Raw genomic sequence first — 10,840 nt, 5'->3', positions numbered from 1 at the left:
TTGGTGACAAACGAACATCGTGAGGCACAGTTGATGGATGGACGCAGCGTTCTTTTCTCTGTGCAGAAAAAAAAAAAAAACTTGATTTCCTAGAGTAAAAGGAAGTTTTCACTTAAGTCTTTATAAGCTTATATTTGTAATAAGCACTGGATTTTTGAAAACATGTATGTTGCATGAAAGTGTAATTCTTTACAAATAATTTCATTTATGTTTAATTGCCCTCCATGGAATAATTTTTCAGTTATAGGAATTAATGACTCTGGAGTTCGGTTGAGGCACATTAGTGCACATGCATGTGGGGTGGATTGGTACGGACCAATGTGCTCCCACTGCTCTGTACCAATCTACCCTTTCCATTTGTAATAAGGGTAGACTACTCTTTGTGCATTTCCCGTATGGACAGAGAACTTGCGTAAGGACAGAGTAAACATGGGACTTCCACAGTGTCCTAAGGGCGAGTATGGTTTACGAGTTCAAACTGGGGTCATTGTAATAAGGGTAGACTACTCTTTGTGCATTTCCCGTATGGACAGAGAACTTGCGTAAGGACAGAGTAAATATGGGACTTCCACAGAGTGTCCTAAGGGCGGGTATGGTTTACGAGTTCGAACTGGGGTCAAACGCCACTGTAGCAAGGGAGAAGATATGTCAGGCCTTTTGTGAGAGTGTCGTGACCACGTGGATAGTGCAACGGCGGTTTAACAAGTTTAAAAACGGTGACGAAACACTGGAAGACGCACCACGTGCCGGAAGACCAACACATGTACAAAATGAAGATCTTCAGGTAGCAATTAAGACGAACAGTGGTCAGACAGGCGAGGAACTGGGTCTACAATTCATTGTGTGTGAAGAAACCATTTGGTAGCACCTCCATCAATATAGGAAGCAACACAAGTTGACTCGATGGGTTCCACATGATTGGATCCGTGCCAGAAGGCAACGCGAGCAGATACCTGTGTTTCTTTGCTGTCTTGTCTGAGGAAGGAGAAATTTCTGGAAGGGTATTAACATATGATGAGAAGTTGATTCTGCACGAAGCTCCATAGCGCCGTCATCATTGGTTAGCATCCCATGAACCGGTTCAAAAACAGCCAAAAGCAGTATTGCACTTTGGTCCGTGGAATGTTCGTGGCATCGTGCATCGGAAACTGCTACCAGCTTTTCCGAGCTGTGAGCAGTTGGTTTGTATTCAAGCAACAACTCAAAACTCTAGAGCTAGCACATCTGAATCGCAAAGGGGCCCTCCTGTTACAGGACAACGTTAAGCCCCACATGACTAGGATGACCCGGGACACCATTTTATGCCTTTTACGAGAAACACTACTGCATCCTCCACACTCCCCGGACATTGCACCATCCGATTACCATCTGTTCTATCGCGATGGAATCCATGGCCTTCCAGAGCGTTGGCAGAAGGTCGTCGATGCTAATGGGACTATTTTTTATCTTCCAGGTACGTCTTAGGTAACATACCGATGTTCGAAGCTTGTGGGTAAAAAAGCGACAGAACTTTCTTGGTTACCTTTATAATAACAAAGCTCCGCCTCCTTTCCAGACAAGGGGATGCTCGAACCAAAATTATAACATATTTTCCAGCTAGTAGTTGAGGTATGAATGATTTCAAAATTTTGTGAACTGTAGGTAGCCCTTGAATTATTTACTTCTATTTTTCCTTATAGAGACATCACCTCATTTATAGTATGTTTTTATCTTTGTAAATAGCTTGCGGAACTTTTAAATTTTGATGAGAATACAAGCAAGCATTGGACTTTTTATTTTATCTTTTTTTATTTTTTGTAACAGGTTGAACTAGATCTATTGAATTACTAAAGTTTCTGACAAATCTTCACATTCTTTTTACGAAACATGTTTTTATTTTGCATTTTTGCTGCTGTAGGTCCTTAAATCTATTGTTAAAATACTTGAGTTTGTGGAAGTTTAATTGAATATTACAGTGAAACCTCTCTAAAGCGGACAGCCGTGGAGAATCAAAAATTGTTCGTTATGTAGAGGTGTCCGCCTTAAAGAGGTTTCAAATATTTTCTTGCATAAATTAGTGAACAAGGTAATATACAATAAGAAAAAATATTTTTGCATGAATCATGTATTTACGAATATTATCTGCATTATCTTCCGTTATCCAATACTCTATGTTCGAGGCACTACATTGAAATAACATGTTATAGTTCTCTGCACTTTACACATATCAGTACTTCCTACGTTTCCAGTACGTCGCTTTAATTTGTGGGTTAATTGAAGTCCAGAAGTGTCCTTTTTGAGACAATATGCAACCTGCGGGCAAAAAATACTACACTTGTCTTCTGGTTGGTTAGTGATTCCAACGGGACAGTAGCATCATACCAAACGGCTTGCAACTATCAATCACTTTTGTGTCTAAAACAGCTTGGGTGGGAGTGAGATGCAAGCAAAGGATATGAGTGTTGTTGAACGGAGACGCTTCGTTTGGGTTGCTGAGTAGACAGTTGAGGCGGCGAAATGTCACAATGCTTCCTTGGTGACACATGTATGAATTACTAAAAGTGTACTTTTACTACACTTTTCAATTTGTTTCTAGAGAAAGTGTCCGTAATACGGAAGTAAATAATACCTATAAAAGACAGAAAAGACTCTCCGTGTCCGTACTAGAGAGTGTCAGTTTTAGAGAGGTTCGCCAATATGTTTTTTCCTATTACATTGTTTGGAGATTACAAAATATGCCCGTTACGGGAGATGTCCGCTTTATATAGGTGTCCGTTAGTAGAGGTTTCGCTGTATATTTCAAAATATTTCATGGAAAAATAAAACAAAAAATACGTTATCTCTATTATCAAAAATTCTGTGTGATATTTCACTTTGCTCGTACCAATCTGCCCCAAACCAGTACCAATCTGCCACTACATGGGGAAGATTGGTAGTCTACAGATTGCAGACCTTTCGTAAAATGTAATTTATTTCAGGTAGGACATTAGTAGAAACAATGTTGTATATTGTAAATGTAGCTAAAGAATCGCAGTTTAAGTAGGAAAAAAATCATGTTTCTCAAGCTGACGAAATGTTCTAAAATCTCGGGTAAGTAAAAATCGTACCAATGTCCCCCCTCTCCCCTATAACATCTTCCCTCCCTTAGGACGCGTGTGGTAACGTCGTCAATATGGCCGCCACTTCAAACTACGTAACACGTAGGGTTCTGTTATCTTGAGAAGCACCTAACCAATTTTTATTCTGTTTGCATCAAATGAAAGTTTTGGTTTAAAGCTAAAAATTATGTTCAGTAACATTTTTGTCATACAAGCGATAATTAAAAATGTACGAGGGACTTTATATATTTTCTGAAATCAAAATTGTGAAATTTCAAGAAAACTCTCATGTTTAGGAAAACATGTTACAGGACATAAATTTAGTGTAATTTAAGACCTTTAACTTTCTGTAAAGAAAAAAAATCGACCTATTAGTTATCGAGGTATGGACATAAGAATAAGTCAATAAAATACTTTGTAAATGCTCGTCACTATCCGGTTTCAGATGTCATGAAGAAGACTTCATGTTGAAGATTGTCACATCATTAAGATAATCAAAATAGAGATATACGTAGGTGCTGATGCCATTACATTGCAACTAATTTGGTTACCTACAGTAAATACTGCTTCTATGAAATTGCGGCTGAGGCCGCCCGCTTGCGCCGTTTCGCTCTTCCAGAATGCGATGCAGATCTAAAGTTCTGGCTACTGTCCCATGATAATTCTATGTCACAAACCAACTCCTGAACTCGAAGGGCGACCATCTCAAACTTATCACCCGACCGTAACCGAAATGTGGAACTGAAATGCTAATTTATATGCTGCAACCGAAGGCGGTAAGGCCGAACCTTTTCAATACTCCATCAAATGTGATATACGTACTGTGTCGATTCAAGATATCGTGAAAGATACGAATTGCTGATTTTTTATAAAATTTACTTAAAATATCTATTGGATAATAGCCATGAATCAACAACAAATGAACTGTAAATAAACTTATACTTATTTTCGTTTCAATCCTTCATACAAACAAACAATCACATCACAAGAGCAGTTCTTGGCGCCCTTAGGTACACCTTTTTCACATACCTTGCATATAAAGAAAATACGTGATACAGAAATAAATTTCATTCTTGACCCCTGCTAACGCTGTATCTTTCTATTTTTCGAAGAAATACTACCACTCAAAAGTGAAATCACTAGACATATTGCACAATGAAAAAAGAAAACATATGTGGCGTACTAAAAACGTAGGTTACATATGTACATCCTGTAGTTTTTGGACTTAACGTACAGCAAACATAACTGAAAAAGTATATTTTGTACGCACTTTCCTTATAAGTGTTCCGAATAAACGTACTTCGCGGAATGATAATATAGGAGGAAATAGGAAAACCTCGTGAAACCCATGAACATGTTTTCTACGATAAACGCATATTAATATTATCTTATGTTTGACAATGCCGAAGGGTGTATTACTATTCACGACCTGCTCCCCGATCGGAAACAGGGCCGCGGTGTCTCAGTGGTAGAACGTTTATCTCTGGTGTATAGGGTCCCTGGTTCGATCCAAGCTCGCGCCAAGTGAACTTTGTGGTGGACAAACACCGCGGGCGTGGGTTTCCTTGAGGTTCTCCCGTTTCCTCCCACTTTCTTCGTTCCACAATCACATATCATCATTACGATCTGCTTTAGTCTAGCTGGAATAATCGTGGGATGTAAAACCCAAAGATTTCATTTATTTATTTTTTTTCGATCCGGAACAGCACCACACGCCACTGGAATCTCGGTATCGTCTCGAATCTCGGTCTTAACTCCAAACTTCCAGACGAGATGAGACCGAGACTAGTCTCAGTTTCGGTAACATCCGTAGATAAGTATGTTTATACTGTAAACCATTTACATCCTTTAAACATTTAAAAGTAACATCATACGTATAAATTAACCTTCCTCCACACAGATTGTTACAATTCCAAGATTTAAGGAAACCAAAATACAATTGTATCAAAATTACACTAGAGTGCCATTTCTAATCTTAATTTTCTACACAATTAAAAGAAATACTATGGTTAAAGGTAAATTCATTAAGTGTTATTTTGTGTTGTTTCCTCAGCTAAATGCAATAAACAAGTTTATTTATGCTGTCAGTAAGGTCAATACATTAATAAACAGAGTTCATCAACATATAAATAAGCCCCAAGCATTTTGTAGGGTACGAGGTGATGAAAGAGCTCTTATACTGGAAATGTAGCATATAGTTGTCAAAACAACCTTCTATGTCTTGAGTCCTGTTGTTGTCCTTGTAGCTTGGGTGGTTCGGGTTTTCTTTTTTCTTTCTTTCTTTCTTTCTTTCTTTCTCAAATATAATAAGGCTATATGCTCTCGGTTAAGTGTGCTGTAACAAGATTGAATAGAGCAAATTAATCTATTCTATGTTATTTGGTGCGTTAATATGAGTTGCGCCATATTTGAAATGATATCTTGAATATTTAATCAAAGAACTGGTTTCTTTCAATGTCACCAAGACCATTAATATTGAAAAACTCATCATAGAATTAAGATATTATTTTTCTCTCTTTCAGTTGCTTCCTATCCTTCATTTCCGTAAATATTCAGTAATGGAGTATTGCATTCTTTAAGAAGAGTCTCGCAGTTTGATCCCTAGGGTATGCTTTCCAAGTTTTCTGAGCATATAATTATTGTATTATTGTTATTATCGTTCATTTTCTTCAGTATAAAGAACATAAGTGTAGGATTGTATATATTGTAAATTTTTATAATATAATTTCCGAAGTTTTATTGAGATAATTCAGAATATGAGGATTCACTTAAGTTGCAGGTATGAAATACGGTATGAAAACTTCTAGTTAAAAAAGAAGGGACTACTTGCTTCAGCGTTTTCGAAAAGATTGCTCCTAAACGGAAAAAAATTAATATTATTTTCTAGTATTGAAGCAATTTTTATATTATTCAAATTTCCGGCTTTATATTTCCGTACCTCAGTTTACTAAGGGTGGTTGTCACAAAATGTAATTTTTAAATAGAAGCAAAATATGAAATCAAAGTGTGGATTTCTTAGTGGACACCCGCCGTTTTACAGCTGCAACAACTCTGAAACTAGCAAATTTAGCTTCTTGAGAGCTAGGAACACTGATAGGCTATCTGTATTTATTAATATAATGTAAAAAAAAAAAAAAAAAAAAAAAAAAAAGTTAAAATCGTCAAAAATGGACATTTGTCCGTAGTGAACTAACTACGTATTTATAAACTTTACTCTCCGCATGCGAAGAACGGGTACCTCTGCTAGTATTATACTAGTGCATAAGCTTTTAAATAGACCTGTTAGTTGTTTGTAACCAGTATTTTTAATGTATCATTTAGCCTCCACTTCTTGCCAAATAAAAATAGCTTTAGCATAAATACTTGCTCAACAGGTGTAACAACAACAAGAAAATAGGTATGTACAATTTTTCTATAATCTTACACAGCACATGGTCCATTAACCTTGACGTAGCAATTCAATATCAAGGCTAGACAATTGTTATGAACTTAACTATAGGAAATGGACATTCAAGCATATTATAACGGAATGACCTTGAGTATGGTCATATGTGAATTGTTTGTTATGTAAGAAATATGTTATTTAGTGTGGACTTGAGTGACCAACAGTGAAGATCAATCTCTTGCTGCCTTGAAAATATTTAGGTAGTTTCGTACTCTTGTTAACATCCTAAGTCAGTGTAAGTAAACAGAAGAATGTTTGTAAGCATAATGATAGCATATTTCTAAAATTAAGCAGTTAGCAGAGTTTGAGTAAGTTTAAGTTCTATATTGTAGCATGTTGGTTTTAGCCCATAATTAAAAAAAAAAAAAAAGTGTTAATTTTGATTGAAGTTGCCTACGAGATAAGAGAGATGTTCTCCGTCTTGTCTGGAGAAAATGTAAAAGTAATATTTCGTGTCGAAAATTATATGTTTCTGTTTGAAAAGCTGTCTCGTCTCGTCTCATGTCTGATTATCAACTGTCATTAACGTGCTTAAAGAAAAATTGGCCACGCTAAAAAGTCAGACCTGATATATTAGTGATAAGTGTACTAACCTCATAATTAGAAAGTTCCTAGTGTGCTGTAGTCTAGTATAAACCTGATCATTCGATTATCCTTCACAATACGATTGCTGTGAAATTATGCAGTTAGGCTCTTCATTCTTACTTTTAATGCAACAGAAGTACATGGTTGATTCATTAATTCAGTTTTAGGTATTTTATTTGAATACTGTCTGAGTATTTACTTAAATGTATTCAGAATAATGTGTCATAGAAAGAGAAAATACAAAGAGAACTAAATACATGAAAGTTTGACGAGATCGTAATACTGGACATTGTGGATGCATTAAAATATCAAATAATACTTTCGATAAAGTGGATACTTTCAACTATCTAAGATCAATATTAACAGAACAGAACCATTCATGAAGAAATTAAATGTCGACTAAAAGCAGGAAATTCGTGTTATTATTCAGTTCAAAATATTTTGTCGTCACGAATTCTGTCGAGTAATTTGAAGCTTAAAGTAGATAAAACAATAGTCATGCGTATTGTTTTGTATCGTTGCGAAACATGGTCGCTTACTCTGATGGAAGAAAGTAGACTGAAAGTATTTGAGAACAAGATTCTGAGACGAATATTCGGACCCAAGAGAAACGGGAATGATGAGTGGCGGAAACTTCGTAACCAGGAACTGAATAATTTATACCGTTTCGAGTCATCGAGCCTTATGCAGAGTCGTTCTGAAGCGTGATTAATGTCATTCTAAAGAGTTCGATTAACATATGTTTTCTGCACTAGTCACGCCTTTAGTATGACGCTAATCATTACGTCAAAACGACTGTGCATAAGATCTATCAAGTCTAGGAGGTTCAGGTGGCTAGGTCACAAAGCCAGAATGGAAGAAAGTAGGATGCTTTCAAAGTTTTAACTGGAAATCCAATTGGAAAATGACCATTAGGAAGACCTAGGTGCAGATGGGAGGACAATATTAAGATGGATCTTGCAGAAATATTAATACAAAGTAGAAACTGAATCCAATTGGCTAAGGATGGAGGTGAATGGAGAGCTTCTGAGAACGCGGCATTGAACCTCAGAGCCATAGATTTAGTTAATGTCCCATAGAGTCAAAACTCTCAAATTATATGGACTACATTAACATTGATCAAGAAATGGTCTCTTAATACATCTCAATGTAACGAATTTTCTGTTTCATGTGTTTAATACTCTATGAAAAAGTCCTCGTGAAGGAAATCTTTTAGGCCACGAGAACTTTCTAACTGACAGTGAGAGAAATTGACACATGTCTGTCCCTTTTCTTTCTATTGTAATGGAGTTAAATTTCTCTGTAACTAACATATTTCAGTTAATAATTCTATATACATATAATTTAATCATATTATTTTGTTTTCATAAGAATAAACCTATAAGATTAATGCTCTACCTATAATTTATTTTTGTTTGATGTTTTTGAGCTTGTCATAGATTATTTATTACGAGCATATTTAGGAAAGAAAGAATAAATTCATTCGTTCAAATAGAACTTCGTACTTATTACTGTTGTTGTGTGAAATGTTCCTTCTCAGAACCGATTCTGTATGATGCGTGAAACTCCAGTTTAAGGCGGAATCCAAACTGCCGTAATGCTTTCAAATTTTTCAACGCTGTCCAATCAGAAATTGAAATCGGGACTCCATACACCAGAGGCGAGCGCACTAGCTACTAGACCAAAGGGAGGACTGTACTGACTAATGGAGGTTTGCGTTCTTATCTTCCGTAGGAGACACTCAGGTTCGATTCCTGTTGATGATAGTACATATGAGAATCCTAAGTTATTATCGATTTCTTCGACTCGTTTTAGTTCCTTGATACTTTAAAAAGAATGTCAAATTTTGAGCAAGTGCACAATACTTTATTAGTTTGTGCGTGTATGTGTATGTGTACATACATGTGTACCACAAGTATTATTTTGATATTTGTTATATTTTATCGTAATCTAAAAACTCAGACTACTGCGAACATACGGCGCGGGAGAGCCAGGTTCGATTTCCGGCTGGATCTCATTTTGCATGGATCTCATGTTATGCTTTAGGTCCACGTCTCATATAGCCTCACTGCTGAATGGGGCACTAAACTCGAATCAAATCCCAAAAAAATTCATAAGTAAAACTCTTTCGAAAGTTTACTAATGGTACTAAGTAACTTTCTGTTTAGTAAAGAGCTCTCTTCAAATTATCCATTCTAGTAGCTATTTATTAACATGGGATTCTCTTTAAGGTATTAATATTAGTAGTAGTAGTAGTAGTAGTAGCGGTATCAGCTTGGTGATTTAAAAAAAAATCAATAGCTACACTTGAGTCTGAATTCAAATTAACTTCTTTTTACCTGAAAGGTCTAGGTTCGATTCTCAGTGAAAATATAAAACTCTCTAATAGAAGGTGAGGAGATGAAAACAAAAGGAAAAGATTCTTGTCTGTAGTCTATATATTGGCTGTGGTAAACATTCACAGATTTTCTAGATACGTCGGTGTTGGAATCGTTTTCCGTGTTGTATTTAGTTTTGTATCAATTTCGCTGTCTTTCGAAATAAAATCAGATATGTGAATGATAAGAAGAAAGGAATGATTGCAACTAGCACAAGAACCTCACGAGATACCAATGAGATACCAAAGAACCAATAGTTCGTTAGATAGCCCTCATCATACTAATTAGTAAGTCCCAAAAGCTAAACTCGAAACCAAGAAAGCAATTCGAGAAAATCGTTATCAAACTTTCTGACAAATGAGGCCAAAGTGCACCATTCTACGCCTGCACCAAAACTCTGGAGACAGCACTTCTGAATCGCAAAGGGATCCTCCTGTTACAGAACAACGCTAAGCTCCACGTGGCTAGGATGACACAGGACACCATTCTACGCCTTGGAAGGGAAACACTATTGCATCCGTATACTCCCCGGACATTGCACCGTCCGATTATCACCTGTCCCATTCCTTGGACAATCACCTTAGAGAACGCCAGTTCAAATCTCTAGTAGAGGTGCAAAATGCACTTCATACCTTCTTCGCTTTACGGCCCACCAAGTTTTACCGCGATGGAATCCATGGCCTTCCAGAACGATGACAAAAAGTCGTCAATACTGATGGGGACTATTTTTGATCTTCCAGGTATGTCTTAGGTGACATATCGATGTTCGAAGGTGGTGGGTGAAAAAGCTACAGAACTTTCTTAGTTACCTTTTAATACGGAAAAACTGTCTATCCTTTGCACTCCTGCGAAATACTGTATATAAAACGGGTTTTGCATGCTGCTCTTTGTATTTACAAAATTAAAATGATTAAAATGGCAGGCTCCAACATGGCAACCGTAGTGGGCACTTGAGTCGTTGAGTTTTCAGATCCTCCAAACACCAATTATAGTGAATGTGGACTCCGACCCAACAGTCTTTCCTCTGTTAGGACTGTCATCTGACTTTCGGCCCACACTGTACGACTCATACTTTTTATGTGGATGTTGCAGGTGAGAAAGTTTATAGGCGATTTTATCGGAAGTAGTTTGCTGAAAATCAACTCAACTTTGGTGGTCAATTAAGCACTGATTTTTAATTTATTTTTTATGTTCAGAATGGTTCACTTTGGCCTTATTTATCATAAATTTAGCATCTGTTTTCTCGAATTGCATCCTGGGTTTCAAGTTTTTTTTTTTTTTTTCCTTGATAGTTAGTATGAGGTAGCTATCTAACTAGATAGCTGGTGTTTCGGTACCTCATTGATATTTCGTGA

The 10,840-nt window shown here is 36.6% G+C and overlaps 1 protein-coding gene across 2 annotated transcripts in view; it reads left to right on the top strand.

The window, feature by feature from the left end:
- The first annotated feature begins 5,595 nt into the window (after nucleotides 1–5,595).
- LOC145686939 (cytochrome P450 4d2-like) overlaps nucleotides 5,596–10,840 on the top strand; it is a 41,105-nt gene continuing 35,860 nt past the window's right edge. The window contains exon 1 of one of the 2 annotated variants that reach the window (XM_081760551.1): nucleotides 5,596–5,683. The gene's annotated coding sequence lies outside the window, so the exon portion shown is untranslated. Of the gene's footprint in view, nucleotides 5,684–6,563; nucleotides 6,758–10,840 lie in introns of those variants that run through there. The other variant, XM_081760552.1, reaches the window with a different exon arrangement.

Source organism: Thermobia domestica, chromosome 1 (genome assembly GCF_964235325.1).
Source record: "Thermobia domestica chromosome 1, izTheDome1.hap1.1, whole genome shotgun sequence".
NCBI classification, from domain to species: Eukaryota; Metazoa; Arthropoda; class Insecta; order Zygentoma; family Lepismatidae; genus Thermobia; species Thermobia domestica.
The sequence above is the reverse complement of the archived record's forward strand: the minus strand, read 5'-3'. Positions and strand labels throughout refer to the sequence as shown.